We start from the raw sequence: 20,887 nt of genomic DNA, 5'->3' as shown, positions 1-20,887 counted from the left end.
CTGAGGGCTTTTTATATGCCTGACTTATTTACCTGATCCCAGAAGAGCAGATACGTGAAGTTCCTAGTTTTAGACAACACCAATAAATGTAAATACTCAAATCTCAAGAGATTGGTTAGTCTGAAAATCTAAAAGGTTTAACACATATTTTACCCATGTTGATTGATCCCAAAGCTACTAAATTTAATATATATTTTCACCTGTATCAACTGATTGATCACCATTTTTTTAAGAACAGGCGTACCAGAGAATATCACAAATGATGCTGTTAGCCTACAGGACAAACAGATCCTACTGCACAAATTTCCTGAGGCACCTTTCTCTGAAACACAAAGGAGGCCAAGGTTAGCCTTGGACTAATCATGGCTGCTCATATACCCTTTATAAAAAAAAATATTTTGTGCTTTGTCCTAGCTTTGGATCTTTTTTAAATTTTTTATTAACATATAATGTATTATTTGTTTCAGGGGTACAGGTCTGTGATTCATCAGTCTTACATAATTCACAGCACTCACCATAGCACATTTCCTCCCCAGTGTCCATCACTCAGCCACCCCATCCCTTCCACCCTAGCTTTGGTATCTTAACAGCTCTAAAGGTTTAAAGTGGTCTGAGCTCTACTCAGGAAACATAAGGAGTTCAGAAATAAAGTGAAGAAAGACACTGTACATCCACCCACAGAGTGATAGGTCATCGGCTCTTTTTCAAGTTCACCAGATATTCTAATCAATTAATTCAAATCATTGGAAACCAGTATGCCTATCGCAGTGTTATTTTGCCATTTACTCTTTTTTAAAACACAACTATACTGGCCTATAGAATCAAGAAGACCTGACTTCATGGCTCAACTAAGTCACTGATTGGATATAGAACCTTGAAAATGTCATTTAGCCTCTACAACTCTTAGTTTATTTGCATGTAAAATGAACCTAATAATAAAATTTACCTTATAGAGAGAGGATTAAATAAGTATACTTATTACAGTGTCTGGACAAATACAAATGTTAATAATTATTACTGAATAGTTCAATTATCCTAACCCTGCTCAGTTTCTCCATAAGGGTGGGTATTCCAATCTTCCTTGGTGGTAGGCACTATAATCCTTCTCTTAGATTATTTGCAAAAGTGAACATTAACAGGTAAGCTCATATTATCCACGGATTTCAACTAGAATAATCTTCCTTCCTTTTTACCCAGCCCACGGTTTTGCTTGCATATTATGTTCCAAAATTCTGTCCTTTGGGGTTGAATTTTTCCATGCATGATCTCAGCCAAAAGGTGATTTTTTTTTATAATGTTGAATCAAATTTACTCTGTCTACTTTTGAATTAGAAGCAGATGAAAGTAACTTATTTTATTTTTCTGCCTGAAAGAAACACAGGGCTGTTTTTGTGCCCAGATAATTCACTAATAGCTGAAAGTATCCAAATATCTCATCTTCGCTCAGGAAGTCTCCTGGCTAATTATGAAAATATTAATTAAGTTAGGGGCAATTGAAAAAAGTTACTTTTGAACCTGCTCAATGTGAACTAGTATTAAGTTACTACTGTATTTGTGTGGAGTCAGGTTTCAGAAACATCTGGGAAAAGATTCCCATCAAATATAACATGGCTTTATGATCTTCTTTCTCTAGGGAAAGAGATAGGTATTCTACTGTCAGCACACTTGACCTTTGGAAATTACTCAGAAGTTAAGTTTGTCCAAAACCATTCAAAAATATGCCAAAACTCTTTCATAATGTTCTGTGTTCTGGAGATTGTCCATTTGCCCCTCCAGACTCATTGTCCAATATTCCCACCCTGCTCTGTACCCAGGGAGGCTGACCATTCTGGACAGCATCCATGGATTCATTTGCCCTAAGGCTTTTTAGCCGGTTTCGGCCAAAGTGCAGCAAAGTACAAGCTAAGAAGGTGAGAAGAGCATGAATTTGGGGATGTATCCCCTGCTCCATTTATGCTAGGTTGCTGTAGGCTGGCTGCATCCCTCTACCAAAGGCTCTTGTCCTAATCCTATTTCCAGGCAGTTACTCTATGTGGTCCTGGATCATCACACCCTCACCTCACTCCTTTGCCCCTTTTAGGCCTTGGGGTGGGAATAATTTCCTGATATTAATAGCTTGGCACACCCCTTATTGGTTTCCTTAAACCTCACTCATGCTGTTAATTTCATCTCTATATTCAACTTCTAAAATTATCCAATTTTACTGTGCCATAGCATACTTAGTGTTAAAAGCTTTTAAGCCCATTCTGATTCTATTCCCTCTGCCTAGCACACCATTCCCTGCCTTACCTACCTGGAGAATACCCATTCATCTTATGAGACATGACATCAAAGACAGCTGTTCTGTGAAGCCTTTTCCTCTAGTGCTCTGGACAGTGAGGCATGCCCTTATCTGGGCTAAAGTTTTGAGCCAGGTAGCCTGGGTTCAAACCCTGGCTCCACCATTTACTGGTATGACATGATACTCTTCTGAGCCTCAAATTTCTCATTTGTAAAAAAGGGACAATAATAGTGACATCTTCATAGGATTATTGTGAGAGTTAAGTTAGTTAATACTTTTAATGTTCTCAAACACTACCTAGAACATTTGAATCAATAAACATTATTATTGCAACCATTGTTATTATTGCTCTTAATCTATGTCATTAGACTGTCCATGCTACTCATCTCAGTCTCCCTGGCCCTGGCCTAGCACTAGTGGGTTTTCAGTTAAGTGTTTACTGAATCTTGGAAACAATGGGTCTTGTAATGAATATTCTCTTCTCTGGGCGGCCGCACATTTCCAAGGAGGGAGACACTGAAAGCTGTGTGTGGTGTAAAATTCCATTTCAACATTTTTATGGACTTGCACTTCAAGAAAATTAAAGAATTTGGGCACTGGAATTATATACACTTTGGATTCTCTGGGAAACGCTTGCTTTCAGGTTAAAAAGTTGCAACAAACTAAATGACATTGAAAAAAAATACTTCCAGGATTTCCAGTATATGATACTGTGCTTTAGAAATGCACACAGAGTTGAAGAGAATCCAGGATATACAACACTTCAAAGTGACCAAAATAGGGGAGAATTTGAGAAAATGCCTAAGACTGCTGGTTCTCCAGAAGCCAACTTTTTAGGAAAATGACTGGTAACATATCCATTGTCTGAAATAAGAAAATATGAGAGTCACATCTACTCCTTAGAGGTTATGGCTGGTCACAAGCTGGTCTGCAACAGATAAAACCCATTCATAGGAAACTGATTTGCTGGAATGTGACAAATTGATTACTGAAGTGAAAATTAAATGTTCATGTAAGTGAACTATGCCTGTAAGTTGGAACCAAGTGAGATTCCCAAATCTACACTAGATACTATATTCCATTTCTGGAATATTTAAATCCCCACACAGATTTTCTGAGGCCCTTTGTTTCATGTCTAGACACATCCACCACAATAGTCCTGATTGTCCAGAAATCAAGTCCAGCCCTTCCTATGAAAGGAAAATTTTATATTAAGAAGAGAAAGAATGAATAGAAGTTAATTACAGACTGTTTCCTACCATTCATGAGGTGATTCTCTAGGAACTTTATATGCATTATTACATTCATTAATTATAATCACATTAACAATAATCTTATGAGGTTCCTTATTATAACTTTCATTACACAAACGAAGAAACTGAGGCCCAGGGATAAGTAATTTGCTCTGGGCCACACAACTAATAAGCTCTACTTTCTTTTTATCACCATTTATATTATTTTTATCTGATCCAAAGTTTCCAACCACAGGCAACACCTCTTATCCTACCCCCAAGGAGCATTTGGAAATGTGTGAAGCATTTCTGTTTTACATACATTTGCCTGAGCGCTTCTGGATTTTAGTGTGTGGCCAGGGAAGCCACACATCTTGCAAAGCATGGGACAGCTCTGCACAGAAAAAAGTCATCTTCCCCAAGCGCTTACACATACCCTTTAGAAAAGTATAATGATTCAACTCTAGAGGTGGATGATTTCGGTCTAGCAAATAAACTCTTAATTAAGAAATAGTTCATTTGTCTGAGTTTATTTTAATCAAATATATCTATCCCCATTATTAAGAATATCTGAACCCAGACATAATGATTGAATATAATTCCATCTCAAAGTGCAGATATTTGGCCAACCAGACAGCCTATGCTTATTGGTCTCAGATCAAGCTCCAATTTTCATTGAATTGTTTTTTTGTTATTTATTTATTTATTTATTTATTTATTTATTTATTTTAAAGATTTTGTTTATTTATTTGACAGAGAGAGACACAGCAAGAGAGGGAACACAAGCAGGGGGGGTGGGAGAGGGAGAAGCAGGCTTCCCGCCGAGCAGGGAGCCAGATGTGGGGCTCGATCCCAGGACCCCGGGATCATGACCTGAGCCGAAGGCAGACGCTTAACGACTGAGCCACCCAGGCGCCCCCATTGAATTGTTTTTAAACAACTGAAAACAAGAGGATCTCACAAAATCTTTATAAAGTAGTCACTGCTAGAATTATTCCAATGAGTCCTGGTAATATGTTTTTAACTCCGTTACCAAAACCATCACATTTTAATATGAATGATTGGTAAATGACTTTGTGTATAAACTACAATTTGAGGTTTCAACAAATACAGCAGAACTTTCGCATCACAAAATGCTACCTTCCAAAATCATCACTCTGAAGTTGACACACGCATTCCAATGATGTGTTCCTATTATTTCAAATACATTTGCCACTCCTCTCTGCAAATGTTTCCAGAACCTAGGTATATTCCTTTTAATACCTTCAAATGTACCCTCTGTGAGGAGTTGTCTAGAGTCAGCTCTTAGTCCATAACATTCGATTTGATTGAATTAGACAAAAACATATATTGGTCACATCTTGTGACAGGATAGAGATGACAAGGCAGAAAAAAATCTGCAAAAAGATGGATGATCCTTCTGGATAACAATTTTCTTTGCTAAAATTTAGGTGTGACTATATTTCTCAAACTGACAGCCCCCCAAAATTTAGGTGTGACTATATTTCTCAAACTTAACCATTGATTGCCCGGTGCCTCAAAAAACCGAGACTGAGGACCTCTTCTAAAGTGGAGCTCCCAAAATGTGCCAAACCTCATCAGAATGAATACACAGAATAATGTTCATTTAAACATTTACCTTCTGTTATATCTCTTTAGAAGTCAATTTTATTATGTTATAGTCACACTTTGTATCTGTTCACACAATATGCCTCATAGCCTTATTGTGGGGTACACATTTTATTCCCTGAATAAATGGCCCTGAAGAACAAAGTGGTCCTCTCACTCTGAGATCAAATGAAATGATGTGAACATTGGCAGAGGCATCAAGAATCTGACAGACTAGAGAGGCAGAGCCAATGGGTTGGGCATTGCTGGGAACTCCAACCTAGAACAGGAAACGTATAGGGACAGATGACTTATCTTCTTCACCAACCTGCCACAATACTTGTATAAGCTTAGACTACCACACAGTGAGGGGAAAATACCTCCTAAATGTAGCAAATGAGCCAGATGAAAGGACCAGTGAACAAGCATGGAACAAGAAGGCAAGAAGCCTATATTCTGGGCTACTCTGCAAATTCCCAGTTGTGCAGCTTTGGGCAAATCCTTGGATGTTTCTGAACCTAAACATCCTCAGCTGTAAAATAAAGACATTCAGCTTATTAATATCCATCATTCTTTTCACTTACATGTTGTATTGTTTTTAAAGAATCAGAAGGAAAATGATCTCATATAAAAGATACAAAAGCTAACAAATTCAGGAGCCTGACTGAAAGAAGCTGTATTAGAGACGCCTTCCAGCTTGGGTGTAGATTCACAACAGAAATTCGTTCATGACATCATAACCCTTTCTTACAGATGGGGCCACTCCCTCTTCTTCTCATAAAGCATCTTATCCTCACTTCACTGTTCACCTTCCAATCAAATTTTATCATTCATTACAACCTGGGTCAGAACTATTCCGAAATCAACTTAGTTACACTTTACCTTCAAAGTTTCTATTTAAGGGGAGTCCTTGACTTACAGGAATAAGTCCCAGGATTCCCCAAACATTAAACCAGGCAGCCCTTCCCTTTGTCTAACGTGGATGTCCCACACCATGATTTTAAGCCCTTTCCCTTTTGTACCCTGAGTCAGTTTGAATAGAAATACATCAATGTTTCAGTCATCCTCTCAGAGTTTATGATTCATGCTATAGATAAGATGTCCTTGGGAGGAAACCAGAGGTCATTCTTGCTGTCAAACAAAATCTTGGTCAATATTGAAATGAGAACTAATTTGACTTAATCTAAGTTGACAGGGGTAAAAAGAGCTCAGTACTGGAATAAATTCACCAGTGGTATCAGAATCAGGAAACTACAAGAACAAAAATACATCCACAGTCTGAGGGTAGTTCTAAAGCATTTGGTAACTACATAGAGCACCTTAATAAATGAAGTAACAGAAATAAGAATTCTATGTGGTTGTTTTCTATTTATGACTGAAGAGAGTACCATTTCTTTAAATGTTACATTTTATAATCAGTTACTGTTCTGGTGAAAGACACTTTTCTGTTTGGGGATTAACAAAAGTGCACTTAAAGGACCTAACAATTAAAAAAACCAACAAATTATCGCATCAGTTTATAAATAATTCTATAGAGTTTATTTTATGTCGTCCTTTTCTAGAACAAAAGCAACATTTCTGCACTCCATCGTGGGTGGTTTATTATATTGTTGGCTTGGTTCCCATACTGTAAGTAAGGAAATGCTATTTAATGATAATTGACATTGTTATGGCAAATGCTTTGATCATAATCAAGATCTTGGTTACACAATTATCATTATTATTCCTGTTTCATCTTGATAACAAGATGGGTCACTTAGTGATCCCAGAGACCTGTTGACTTAACCATTGATTGCCCGGTGGCAAAATCAGAATGGGACAGTGTGTGTTAGAACTTGGGCAACATGGTGGTAGAGGGACCAACTTATCCCAGTTAGCCTGCAAATTTTACAGTTTTAACAATGAAAGTTTCACATCCTAGGAAATCTGTTAGGCTCGGGTAAACTGGGACAGCGGCTCACCCTATGTGATGGAGTTGGGACTAAGGTCTAGGACTCAGAAAAGCTGGATGTGATCTGATCTGATCCTGTTGCTCTCTATCTGATGGCATCTATCTGCCCTACCTTCAGTTTCCCATCTTTTATAATTTAGTTTGTCTTTAAAAACATATTTCTATAGTAAAACACTGGTCTTTTGAAAACTATAAGGTTATATACAAATAGTAGATCTTTTCATTTTCCTCTTACAAACCAGCAGCCCGAACAGATGTGCTTATCTTCCTGAGAGCCGTGGACTGTCATAGCTTCTGTTTAATGTCATTAGATCCTATGCTTCATTGAGGTGATGCTTGGGGTGAAGTTTTGGTTTCACAATTGTTAAGCTTACTTGATGCCCAGAGAAAAGTTATTTTCTCTATTTAAATCCGAGCAGTTTGTGGATTAAGGGGAAGAACTGAATTAAGTTCCATCTCTGTCATTTATTAGCAGTGTGGCTGGGGATGAATCATCTAACTTTCTTAGCTTCTATGTCCTCATTTGAAAAACAGAGAATAATTTCTGCAAAATACATCTCAGGGGGTTGTTTGGATCATAAAATAGTGTATGTAAAAATGTAAAAAACCATACAGTGATATATAAATAGGATGCAAAACATATATTATTATTTATTATAATACTATATATAAAATCATAGATATCTATTCGAGGATGCATACTAGGAATGTGTCCTTCAACCAGAATACCATGACATTCAAATCCAAGAAAGTTCTAAGGAGGAATTATGAACTTATAGAAACAAAGAATGATAAAGCTGGAAAGAATCTTAAACACTATCTGGTCCAATTCATGACATATAGACATGAGACTCTGATGCCCTGAAATGCAAAGTGAATTCAATCCATTTCCAGCTAATTAGAGGAGAAGCCACACTTGAATTCCATAGTCCCTTGATTCTGATTCAAATCTCTTTTACTACACCTCTTGGTTTCCCCTCCCAAGGCCTTAAAAGTTGATGTCTTTGATTTTGTACCTGTGGCTATTTATTTTACACATTTTTATTTCATTCCCCCAGAAATATTAATACCTCTCAGTCTAAGCATCCATCAAGTCAGTTTTGAAATAATTTATATACCAACAGATTGGATGTAAATCTTTAAGTATTTGGTCAATAAGCAGTCCCTAATATAGAAAGGGTCAAGTGGAAGGCCAGGATGGTCAGCATCTAGCCAGCTTTTCCATGTCCATATCCATGACTTACTGCACTTTTTCAGGTAAGACTATGGGGTGGGAGGGGAGAGAGAGGGGGACTTGGGAAATGAGAAGTAGACAGGGGCGAAGCCAGATGCATAAGCGTACGAAACAAAGCAGACTATCTACTGTGTACTGTAGAAATCTCCCTCAGGCTGACCTGTCGTAGAGGATGAAAAAGTACTCCAGGGAGACTGCCTGGAGTCAGCAGGAAGTTATGCTGAAGAGCTGCAGGGGAAAAGGAACACCAGAGCTCTGGGGGAACCCTCGGGGGCAGAGTGCTCAGCAGACTGGAGCTAAATCAGCAGAGGAAGGGATTTCCATATGCTAGTGTATAGTCACATCCCCCTAGAAAGCCTATAAAATACAGACGCTGAGACTTATCCCCAGTTAGTAGGAGCGAGGGGTTTCTCCATGAATCTGCATTTGAACAAGCGAGTCATGGCTATGAGGTCCATGACCTACACTTCAAGCACCACCCACTGTGGCAGCCTTTCAGTGGTTCCTTCACCCCGGCACCGCCAACCTCCTACCATGGCTCAATAACACCTTTCACAAAGCCAAGACTCTAGACATGCTTTCTTTGGATCCCCAAAGGGGAAAGGACAACCAGATGCTTCTCCGCAGACTGGATGGATCTCTATTTGGATGATCGGAAGCACGGCAGTCATCACATAAATGCTCGCAGTGCACAAGGCACTGTGCTAAGGGCTGGACACACAATCTATCAGGGGAACCTTATGATAACACTGTAAGGGGAGAGCAACAGCATTACCTTCATTTTATTTCACAGGAATCCTGGCTTTTAAAAGATAAAGCAATTTGCCCAAGGTTACACATCTATGAAGCAACAGAAATATGAGTCAAACCCCGCTCTCTTTGACTGCAAACTCCATGTTCTCAATGCCTGTATTTATTGCTTTTCACCTGCTCTTCTTTAGACAAGCCTTCCTCTCCCTTTCAAACGCAAGTGTCTGTTCAATACTGCAGGTTTCACGGATTCCTGTCTCTCAGGAGAAATTTCTCCCCCAACTGTGTTGCCATCCATAACATTTTACATAACTCAATTGTGTTTGCATTATACTCACCAGTTTATACTCTCGTGTCTCCGGCTCAATTGAGAGCCCCCGGAAGACAGGAGCTACATTTTATTCTACTTTGCATCTCCTTGCCTAGCCACCAGTATCAACACCATAAGTAACGGCTGAGTTGAGCATTTAGATAATGCTATCTTTTAAGGCAAAGTTTCTATGAAGTATTGTTGTTACTGTTGTTTTCAATGCAGAGCTGGCTTTGAAGATTATAAAGCTACAATTTGAAAGTGATGGAAATGAAGATGGGATAATGATTAGAGGCATCTTCCCCCCTATCCCATGAGAGCAAATTTAGAGGAACATTCTTGAAGTTTGAAAGGAAGTTCTTAACTGCAAATGAAGTAACATGTGGAATTTATTATGCCAATTATTTATATGAGCTGAAAGTAAAAATAGGAGCAGGAAGGGCTTAGATAAATTCAAAGATGAGAGTTGCATAACAAATTGTTAATAGCAAATTAGACTGGTTCAAGGCACATCCAGAATTTTTTCATGACGGAAAACTGTCCTCTTCCTCCTAAAAGGTCCTTTAGTCCCAATATTGAGAGCTGAATGAGGGGTTAATACAAATTAGTCAGATTTAATTGGCCATCTACACACACACACACACACACACACGCACATGCGTGCTTTACTTTTTTACTTGTATTTTGATCCCCTCTTATGTTGAACGAGAATTGGGCACTAGGGCTAAGCCTTTGAGATTAGTAACAGTAAATCAAGCTGTACCTAGGACACAACTCACACTCTGTAAATAGTAAAGAACAATAAACTGGAAGATAGAAAATGTGGTTACTTTTCCGGTAGACCACAGAGGACACTTTGAAAAATGTAGTGGGACTCACATGATTTAATCCCCTTGCTATAAATCACTGGAATTGTTTGTTCAAAACCTCTTGATCAAACGAAGGTATCCAAGATGATTAAAAAAGAACACACTGATCTTAATAACCAAGTTCAGTTTACCGATATCTTAGGGATCTTTCCCTAAGAATTTCCTAGTATCAACACGATTGGGCACAGGTCTCTATGGAATAGACTGTCAGTCCTGAAGGTCTACAAAAGTATTTTAAGTGTCCCTTCTCCAGCCCATCCCAGTCTCTATGAACCCTTCCACCAAAGATACACTAAAAGGAAAGACACCCCATTTTTATTCAGAAAGAAGTAGGGACATAGCACATTCTCCCTGGATGGTCCTTCCTGGTTACTTTGTTATTGACTACTGAACAAATTATCCTTAATAAAACACTTATTTATTAGACTTCTTTATATGTACTTAGTATTGGCTATTTCATCAAGAAAGGCTCTTGTGTTATGTATCATATCCATTTCTCCAAAAATCTTATTATTGCATGTAATTTCACTTCTCTCCAGAACTAGCAGTAAAGCTGGTTAAGTTGCAATTACCAACACAACTGCAATATAAAATTAGATGTGTATTTCCACAGGCCCTTCTCATTTTGCCCAACTCTCTGTGGGCATGGATAGCACAAAGTTAAAATGCTTAAGATCAAGGTAATCAGATCACCACTAAGTAAGTAAAATGTAGTTGCCTATACAACGTAATTCTGCTCCACCTATGAAGAATGAAGAACCTGTAAGCAGTGCTACTGCTTGCTGTCCCTTTTGAGTTATTAGTAGCAAAAGAAAGAACCCTTGCCCTTGGCACATAAGCTATCACACTTGAAATAGATTTTTCCAAAAGTGCAATCTGATCATCCTTGCTGAATGTCTGTAAACTCAGAATTATCGCTGGAATTCCAAGGTGGACTGAGATTTCTAGAAATAAAAGGCCCATGAGAACGGAGACATGCACGTGTATGCATGCACACACACACACATACACACAATACTTAGAGATTTTCAGTGCAACCAGAGAAAGGGGCAGGCTGTCTGCTTTCATCAGTGACAGGTTATCAAGTATTTACAGAGCCTTTAGGATGTAACTTGGGCTGTCCTGGGCACTGTGGGAGGAGAGGAATAGTAGAAAAATGGATAGTACCATTCCTAACCCAAGAAAGGTGCAGATAATTTGTAAAAGAGGCAAGGCAAGGCGCAATTACTAACTAAGGTGACCGTAACGAATGTGATGTTATGAGTCAGATTCATACAAATTCAATTCAGCAAACCTTGATTGAGTACCTCCTAAATCCAGCTGGTTACTGGATAAAGATAAAAGGAGTAAGGTTCAGGTCAGATTGTAAAGAAGGGAAGGAAGATTAGGGAAATAATCTTGTTTGGGGCCTGAGACAAAGCCTTCTGCTCAGCATCTCAGCCCACTAACTGATTGAACAGGCATAACAGTTTCCAAGGCAAAAAGCAGAGAGCCTCCATTTTGCAGATGAGGAACCTGAGATTCGGAGTAACTGATCCCAAGATCTCCCCTGCTGCTAGAGTCAGGATTCTATCTAGGGAGACCTGTGTAGAGCTGTTCCTCACACCAGACTGCCTTCTCTGAGACCGCTGAACTTGTAATTCAGGCCAGGGGTGGCCACAGGCTGGTCCAGAGCTGGTCTGTGATGCCCCCATCACGGGCTCCTTAGCAAAATGAAAAACACAAAGCCAATCCTGTGAGTTTTTCATAAATAGATATGGATTAAGTTGAAGGGACCATGTATATATATGAAGTTGGCTCCTTTCTCCTTTTTGTGCTATTAATCATCCATTTAGAAAATGATAGTGCCAGTGGATGGCAGCTGTTGAGACTTTCCAAACTCTTTTCATTCTGGAAAAGAAAACTCAGAATTGGGACTCTGTGTCAGTTCCTTGTATACTGTTTGGAATTTTTCTTTTACACGGTATTTGAAACTTAAAATCTGGGAAGTACTCATTGAACAGACAATTTTGAGGTCAGTCTGTGTACAGTTTGGTGATACAAAAATTGCTACCAACTTTCAGCAGATTTTTAAAAGGACAAACAAAATCCTGGAAGCTCTATGCCATTTTTTTTAGCTTATACCATTTCCCTAAACCCTTTTCTAACTCCCCTCCCTCCACATTTTCTAAGCAAATTGCTCAAACCACAGGAAAATACCCCATTTTGTGACCTCCCTGGAACCTAATCCCCTTTAGACATCTTACATGATATGAAGAATGAAAGCCACTTAAGTGAAAACAAGACAAAACTGTTGGTGAAGCGCACCAACAGGAAAGGACTATTCCTCCAAGCGAGTTTATTTTTCTACTTTAAAGGATAAACGCAGCCCCCTCCATTCAGTTTGCCTTTCCTGATGATATAAGCCTGCACGGCCTCCCGTCTTAATGTCCACAGTTAGCTCAGTGCTCACTTCTCCCAAAACATGTATCAGGCAGGGCAGAGAGAGGAAGCTTGGTATATCAACAACAGGGAAGAGACGAACTTCACGTTAGTGGCATTCACCGTGTGGGTCTGGCTAATAATAAAGACAGAACAGTGATAGGAATGGTGGTGGCGAGGTGCAGATGAGAAAAGTTTATTGCTCAGCCAGAGAGACCTGGACTTCTCTGCCTTAATGTCTTTTATACCAATGGCATGTTTCCCTTTCCCAAACTCAAAGCTTTGGATAGATCCTAACAAGGACAAAGAGCCACAAAGTATCATCTGACTTGCGGTTGTGTGTTGTCTTGGTAATGCCAGCGAAGTGGCAGAACTGGTAATCCCAGGTGCCAGCCCTCCTGAAGAGGCAACACCAGGACAACTCAATCCAACATTCGTCAAACACCTCGGACGCGCAGCCCTAGTGAGGACGAGGCACTGAGCTAGTTAAGGGGAAAGATCTTATTTACCTTTGTGTTCCCCACTTCTAGCATAGTCCTGGCACCTAGTAGGCATCTAAGAGCTTCCTGATAAATAAATAAATGGAGAGATACAGCAAGTGTTCAAAAAGTATGCATGAAATAGGGGCGCCTGGGTGGCTCAGTCGGTTAAGCATCTGCCTGCGGCTCAGGTTGTGAACTCGGGGTCCTGAGATCTAGCCCCGCATCAGGCTCCCTGCTCAGCTGGGAGTCTGCTCCCCCCTCTGTCTGCCACTCTCCCTCCTTGTGCACACTCTCGCTCTCTCTCAAATAAATAAATAAAATCTTAAAAAATAAGTATGCATGAAATAAAGAACTGAACGTACTGTCTTGGTCCAGTGCATTATTTGAGGGTCAAGACTGAGACAATCGACATGGCCCTTTCTTTAGGAAAAGCTGTAATAGTGTCATGATTAGTCAAGGTTCATTTTAGTCTATATGTCTGTCTCGGTCATCTCTCTCTGTCTCCGTCTGTCTGTGTAGGTATGTCTGTATCTACCTACCTGCCTACTTACCTGTCTCTAGGTCTCTCTCTTTCTCTCTCTCTTACTCCCTTCTTCCCTCCCTCCTGTCTTTCTTTTTTGCTGACTATCTCAGTGGCTTGAAGGAGTCATAACAGAAGAGTTTCAGAGGAAAAAAAATCCTAACTTAGTGCTTCCTTTATCAGAGGAGCAGACCCATTCATGTAACCTGGCTTAGCTTTTCTGCTCTTACCATTTCTTTTCTAGCACCCAGCCCCAGTCCCTTTAGTCCTCTGGCTGAAGGGCCATGGCCTGGGAAGCACTGAGAACTCTGTGGTCCCTGTCATTTATTTTGTTCCTGAGACTCTCTGGGAAGCCACCAGGAACAGAATACAGGGAAGGTGGTAAAGGTTCACTCTGGAGGGCTTGAGCAATTGTCGGGCATAAAAGGAAAACTCTAGGCAAAAATCACCCATGTCCTCTACTAAATGAGGCTTGTCATCATGTTCAAAGGACAAAGAGAACCCTGTTTGATTCACTACAGTTTCTTTAGTTTGTTTTTTTGTGTTTTTGTTTTGTTTTGTTTTGTTTTTTACTTGCTGCGTTTTAGGTTGGTCAGGGTTGTTGAAGGAAAGAAGGTGCCACAGTTCAGCAACCTCTAATGTGAAAGTGACTGATTTTCGATTTTGCCTTGTTATGTGACACTCATTACTGACTCCCAGGAGCACACCCTGTCATAGCCTGCTCACGCTTCCCACACCAGCTTCCCACTGACCTGTGACCACATCCATAAGCAGCAGAAGCCAGGCCTCCCGACGCGCAGCCTCACGGCGCACGCAGGCAGGCATGGCTGCCTCCTGCCAACACGGGGCCAGCACCATGACCCTCGCTCCCAGGTCCTGTCTTCACCACACAGTCGAGCAGATGCAGACCCGCCCCTGCTTTACCGCTTGCTCCTGGCAGGCTTCCTCTGGACACACACTCTGTACCAGGAATAGCTTCCTTTCTCATAGCCTAATCTCCACTCTCTCTCTGCTGGACCTGTCACCCCCAAATAAGCACGACACTTGGCTCACAATGTGAGCAGAGCTTCCCTGAAACATCTGCCTGCTTTTGCCCATCTTTCAAGTCCTCCGTCGAACACCACCACCTTCCTGAAGACTTGTGTAAATTGCAACAGTTGTAAATTCTCTCTCCCCATTTCCTATGGTGTTCTTTGCTGTGAGCATCCGGCAAATAAGCACTCAACCTGAATTTTGTTGTTTGTAAAACAGGGCACATAATATATACCAATTACGAGGAAAAATTAAGATAACATATATGAACACCTGGCACAGAGTGGGCAATCAGTAAATCCTATTTTCATTTATTCGTATATCACAGATTTTATTTTCATTATAGTTATTTGTGTATATATATATATATATATATCTTGTCTACAATACAGCATAAGCTCCCAGAGTGCAGATACCATCTTATTCATCTTTGTAAATTGCCTAGCATGGTTCTTTGCATATAGCTTCTTTTAAGGTATCTATGTTGAATGAATAAATGAACTCTTGGCCTCAGTTTTTTCATCTGTAAAATGGGAATAAAAACAGTTCAGCTATTTCAAAGCATTATTATCAGAATAAGTTAAAATGCTACATGTAAAAAGGTATTGAAAAATAAAAAGATCAAATGCTAGACAAGTATGAACTATTATTTGATACATTTCTATAATATATGGACACAAGTGAAACAACAATGTTGCCCAATTTATCCAGTAGAGGGCAATGACACACACATGGATGGTATTCAGATTCTTTTGTAAGACTCCACAACCATAAATTAAAAAGTGAGAAACACTTCGGTATTATGCAAACAAAATAAAGTGATTTTTCTGTATTTAGCTGCTTCTTTCATCTCTTTTACTGCTGTGTCTACACAATTTATATGTGTAGAAAGGACCTTCGACTCCATTGGGTGTTTCCAGTGTGGTTCAGTGACCCAGTGTTCTAGTTGCTCTCTCTATTCAAACTTCCACTTGCCCATTTGCCCAGGGTGAGGAATGATCCTGGCCTAGCCAATGGGAAAAGAATGCTGTTTTCACTGGTTTTATTACCACGATCATGCGCAAAAGCATTTCTATAGGGTCGATGAGGGCTTGGTCCTAATCTGGAAAGCAGCCTGGAAGGGTTTCCATGCTGGGGGAGGGAATAGAGAAGGAAAAACAACGTGGACTATTGTTTCCTTAGCCTGCTTTGGCTCCCCTTAGTCTGCTCTATTAAGACACTGAACCCATTGACTACACCACTGACATTTTCTTAGGTCAGGCTAAGTCTCCCAGAGATAAGGGAATGGCAGAGGGTGGCAGAGGAGTGAGTCCAGGCACCAGAGTATACACACTGCACGTGCTTCTATCCTCCACCCCATTCCGAACTTACTGAGTTTCAAACAGAAAGATGGTTTGAAGACGTGTGTAAGGTGTGGTCTTTGCCCTTGAGGGATTCAGAAGTTGATACAAGGCAGTCAAATATACCCTAGATGAACACAATCTGAATGATAACGTGAGTACTCCTGTGTGTCAGGCACTGGGCTCTGGAGGGACAGATGATACACAGATGAGATGCGAGCCAAGTTGGTTTGCAGTCAGACCAGACAGCAGAGGACCCATGTGAAAGCAACCAAAAGTAAATAGATGCAAATGTGGTGATAATAGAAATAACTACCGGCAGTTATGTTATAATGCTTATTTTCAAAAATACAAATTTGTTCTAACGTTTGTTATATTCGGAAATGATTTGAGCATCGTGTGAATTTTGCATCTGATTATGTGCACTTCACTTGCAGGAAACACTACGTGAACGGAGAAATCTGCACCCAGATGAACTGAGCAGTGTAGGACTATCCAAAACACACCCGTGTGCGTGCACATACACACACACACACACACACACCTAAACACGCATCTGCTCTCTCAACTTTCAACTCACTTCCTCCAGACAACTTACAAGCTGAACTTTTTTTTTTTTTAAGATTTATTTATTTGAGAGAGAGAGGGAGGGAGGGGCGGAGGGAGAGAATATCTAAGCAGACCCCCCTGCTGAGCACAGAGCCCGACGCAGGGCTCAGTCCCACGACCCATGATATCAGGACCTGAGCCAAAACCAAGAGTTGGACACTCAACTGACTGAGCCACCCAGGCGCCCCAAGCTGAACCCTTCTGACCCCCACTTCCATAACAAACTTTGGGTCTCATTCAAGGTCAAGTGCCATATTTATTGCAGTATTTATGTATCTCTTAACAATTTCACATGTGTAGAACTGCTCTGCTGTTTTCATTCAGTCTCTTTTCTTTTTTGTTTTTGTATCGATGTGTCACTTCAACTTTGCGTGTTGTGTCCCTAAGCCTGTTTTCCCTTTAAGTCCTATGGCTTTCATTGTTTGATTTTGCGTAGCATAGTGATATTTAGGGGAACATGTGTAGCATTATTGAAGAACTGACTGAAGAGCAAGCCCTTGTGTGCATAAAGCGAGGAGCTCCTGCCCTGGGGGAGAGAAGAAGAGGTCCAGGAATGGCCTGGCACAGAGACGAACGCGGAGAATCACAGCAATATGGAAGAACATGAGTATCTCCTTCCATCCTTTTCAACTTGTCTCATTAGAAGACCAACAACAAAGAAAAAAGGACTTAAAATGGTTTACAAAAATGCATCTAGAGTGCGTTGTAGCGACATGAAGCTGCTCACCCACAACCTGCTGAGCTCGCATGTGTGGGGGGGTGGGGCCCTGTGGCTTCCCACTGTGCCTCCAGGCCACCGAGGTCCGCATCAACCCTGTGGAGTTGAACCCTGACATCCTGGCGCATATGATACCCAAGGTGGAGTGGGTGGCACTTCCGGAGGCGGCAGATACCTTGAATCTGGTCAAGGTGCCCAAAGGGCCGACTGAAGGGTATGAGCACGATGAGAAACTCCTGAGGCAGATGCACCACATGCTGCTGCAGGTGGATGTGCTAGAGGGCACCTTGCAGTGCCCAGAGTCTGGACGTCTGTTCCCCATCAGTCGCGGGATCCCCAACATGTTGCTGAGTGATGAGGAAACTGAGACTTAATCGTGTCAGGTGCTAGACAGGTGTCATTCTGTAACCAGGAATGTTTTCATTGATGTATATCCTATTTGCTAGGTCTGTCATGTATCCCCAAACCTTGACGCAGTGACACACAAAACACACACGGTGTTCTTGAGCTCAGTATATTTCTTTTTCTCATTAAAGTTTCAAAACCAAAAAAAAAAAAAATGCATCTAATACAGCAAAGAAAAAATACACGAAAAATAACTTTTAAAAATTCAGCAGCGTAAACAAGGTGAAAGCTGGTGTTAGGTAAGCTTACATAAGGCATGCCTTAAGTGCCACACAAAGATGTTCTAGAGACAACCACACATTTGTTCAAAGCTTCGTAGCCATCAACCCCTGGCTTTCTACTGGTCTGATTCGATCCAGAGAGGATTCTGCAAAGTCTATGCTGCAGGGTACAATACAGTATTCACAAGCCACACGCAACCGTGACACGTGAAATGCAGTTGGTCCAAATTGCTAAGTGTAAAATACACACTAAATTTCAAGGACCAGCATACACACAAAAAATAAGGTAAAATTCTCATTAATAGTTTTATAATTATTACATGTTGAAATAATATTTTGTGGTAGATTAAATAAAATACATTACTAAAATTTTGCTTGCTCCTTTGTACTTTTTTTTCAACACAGCTACTAGGAAAGTTTAAATTACATGTGCACCTCACATCTGTGGCTCTCCTATTTCTTTTGGACATCCCCGATCCAGAAGAATGTGTAGGCTACACATGATTATAGATGATCATCAATAAAGACCTGTTTCTGAATAGTGGTGAGGTCAAACAATGCTTCTTGACAATGTCTGCGATGAGGATTTATATGCAGTTGCTGAGAGAAAGAGCCAGTTGTTTCAGCAATCAGCTAAAATGAGGGAAGCATTTCTGTGCTTTTGGGAACAGCAAGAAGCCTGATTTGCTCATGAACCAAATGAAAGACTATACCACCTTGCTGGAAGTGAGACCCAGGAAAAAACAAGGATTAATCCGCACGAGATGGAGTGTAGGGTGTGTGTCTTCCGACATCTGCCCAAGTCTGTGTGTGTGTGTGTATACATCCATGTATGTGTCCTTCCATGCGCCCCAATATGTGCATCTGTGTGTGAATACCTGTCCCCGTGTGTATGTGTGTGTGCGTACACGTGTGTCCTTCTGTGGGCCTGTGTGCACACTTGTGTGCATGGGCTTTTATATGTATCTGTGTGTCTTATGTGTGCCCATGTGTGTCTTATATGTTTGCCTATGTGTGTATGTAGGTCCTTCTGTATATGTGTGGGCACACAGTGTGTTTCCTTGTGGGGGGTGTGTGCCCATGTGTGTGTGCCTTTGTACGTGTGTGTGTGTATATAACTTGTATGTGGTGTAGACAAAAAACATTGGGTGGGAGGGAGAAGTAAGTGTAGAAAGATACACTCAGAGCCCGGAGGGTAAGGGATTTTATACATCAGGTTTGGAACTCATCAGTAGATACTGACAGGTTTCAAACCAGAAAATGTTATGGATAGATTTTTTGATAGTTCATATTGGCTGTAGTAATGAACCAAGAGCTGGACAGGAACACTTCTATTGAGGAAAGGGACGTCTATAAATTTTGATTACTTCTTAAAGTTAGAAAACATGATATTTAAAGCTGACATTCTTATATACTCTATAGAATGCATATCCTTTTGCCTTAGGTATTGAACAACCTGAAAGGAAAGCTAGAACTATCCATTAGCTTGTCAGTCCCACAGCGGGGTGGATTAAAACATCATGCACTTAACCATTAAGTTTAGGTGGCCTCATTTTTCCCCCTCACTATCTGCAAAAGGATTTGATAAGCTTCGTTTTGTCATCTTGTGAGAAGGGCCTTAGGGTTCTCCTTCCTCTTTGACTGAAAAGCAAGTAAGACCCCCAAGTGGTCATGAGCCTTTTCCTCAGTTTGCTAGAGTCAGAGCTAAAAACTGAACTCAGAGCCCAGAGCAGAGGTGATGATTCAGAAATCTAACTGCTTCCCTGCCCTAAATACATGTACAGACATGAGGGATGACTGTTTTCAGAAAATGGGAGGGATTTGCTGCCTCCCCTCCACTGCCACTCAATCATTTTTACTCTGACCAACTCCCTTCTTAATCTTCTTAATCTGGTCCATTTACACAAACACAAAGGGGTGATGTCACCCTACTTGTAGTTAGGGTATCTATGCCTTTCAGCAAGGTTAACATCAAAGGACATACTTTTCCTATCCACAGTCTTGAAGAGTAACTAATTTTAACTGCTCAGGTGCTTCCATATTAATGGGCTCTCCTACATCAGTGGGAGAAAAAAAAAAGTCTTGATGGAGGCCCCATAAATGCTCAGGAATTCTGATCAACCTCCTAATTGTCATGTCCTTGCCTAGTTCTACATTGGAATGCTACGCAGGGTTTACAGAATATGAGTGACAAAAAGACCCAGTCTTCACAAACTTAGACTTCAGTGAAATCATTTAAGTGTTAAACATGCTACTGACTATTTTAACTGTTTGATGAAAATAATCAGTCTAAACCATCTGACAAAAATACACATGGAATATTGAGTGGGGCCCAGTAGATTGAGCCCTAGACCCAGGAAAGGAGATGCTGTGAGGGTGTGGGACACTGGACCTCATGACATACACCTGCACATAACCCACAGAGAGAGAGGTCCCACACTGGATGAATTCCCAGACAACTCATGGGTAAAGTTTCTGCAGTGGACAGTGAGTGAGGGACACCACAAGGGGCTGTCAAAGGGTTTTAAGTGACTTGGTCAATTTCATTTTGGTTATTTACTCTTCCTCCGGCAGCTGTGGTCAGTGGAACACCAGTGGGAGTGAAGTAGGAAGATGTTAAGATATTCCAGACAGAAGGCAGTCAGAGTTTTCAAACCAATAGAGGTGATTATGGTGAAGAAGAAGAAAAAAAAAAAAAGTTAGAGCTCATGTAAGACTGTAAGTAATTGCATGTAGGAGAGAAGACAGAAAGGGACAAGGTGATGCAGGAGTTTGTTAGCTTAAATGGCCGGGTAAACGGTACGGATACATGAAATGGAGAATATAGAGGGAGGACCAGAATCCACAGGATGAGGAAGAGTTCTGTTTTGAATATTTTACATTTGCAGGGGTTTGGAACACCTG

At 40.7% G+C, this 20,887-nt stretch overlaps 1 pseudogene; it reads left to right on the top strand.

The window, feature by feature from the left end:
* Window positions 1–17,352: 17,352 nt before the first annotated feature.
* LOC123836983 (multifunctional methyltransferase subunit TRM112-like protein) lies at window positions 17,353–17,731 on the top strand (annotated as a pseudogene).
* Window positions 17,732–20,887: the final 3,156 nt, after the last annotated feature.

The sequence above is a fragment of the Mirounga angustirostris genome, unplaced genomic scaffold (assembly GCF_029215605.1).
Source record: "Mirounga angustirostris isolate CCGP_5_RB_7025 unplaced genomic scaffold, mMirAng1.0.hap1 SCAF_8, whole genome shotgun sequence".
Taxonomy (NCBI): domain Eukaryota; kingdom Metazoa; phylum Chordata; class Mammalia; order Carnivora; family Phocidae; genus Mirounga; species Mirounga angustirostris.
This window is presented reverse-complemented; position numbering and strand designations above follow the sequence as displayed.